Source organism: Egretta garzetta, unplaced genomic scaffold (assembly GCF_000687185.1).
Source record: "Egretta garzetta isolate BGI_Z169 unplaced genomic scaffold, ASM68718v1 scaffold133, whole genome shotgun sequence".
Taxonomy (NCBI): Eukaryota; Metazoa; Chordata; class Aves; order Pelecaniformes; family Ardeidae; genus Egretta; species Egretta garzetta.
In genome coordinates, this window is record NW_009259111.1 from 1,164,484 (window position 1) to 1,165,204 (window position 721).

A 721-nucleotide genomic window follows, 5' to 3' on the forward strand; every position below is an offset into this window, starting at 1 on the left:
GAGATATGTTTGCACTGGCTTTGTGGCTCAGACCTTCTTCGTAATTTAAGTTAACAGGATAGAATTTTAATTGTCAGGATCTAGCTTACCTCCAGTGAAGGCAATGGAGATGCACCACATAAACCAAATGACTAACAGAACTTTAGAGGCACCTAAGGAGTGTTTCAGCTGAATTGTTTATAATTCTTTAACTATCAAATAAAATAATGACTTATATTTACAACCAAGTCAGCCCATGGGGTAGGATTATGTCCAGCTTTATCATGAGTCCAGGATTATTCACTGCTGCTGTTTGTAGGTAAGATCACTGTTGGAAATTCAGAGGGAAGTCTCCTCAGGCTGATGTGTTCACTTGCTGCTAGGTAAACCAGTGGCCACATCTGGACCTGCTTCCCCAGGGCCTCAGCTTCTGCGTAACCATCTTCAGTCACGTAGAGGGGAGACCAGATGCTCACCTTTTGGAACAACAGATCTTTGCATGTGCTTTCTGCTTGCTTCTTGCTTTGGGGTGTTACAGATGGCTGCAGGAGGTGCAAGGCTGTGGAGGACTGATTTGTGGTGTTAGCAGAGTCCTGGAGCAGTATTCTTGTATTTGGCTTCCAGTATCCACCCTGATTCTTTTGTTTGGGAACCTGGTAAATAATTGCTGCATTTGTGTAAGCAAACAAAACGTCTCTTGTTTGTTTTAACGGCAGCAGTCTTGATGTTTGAGCATGACAGA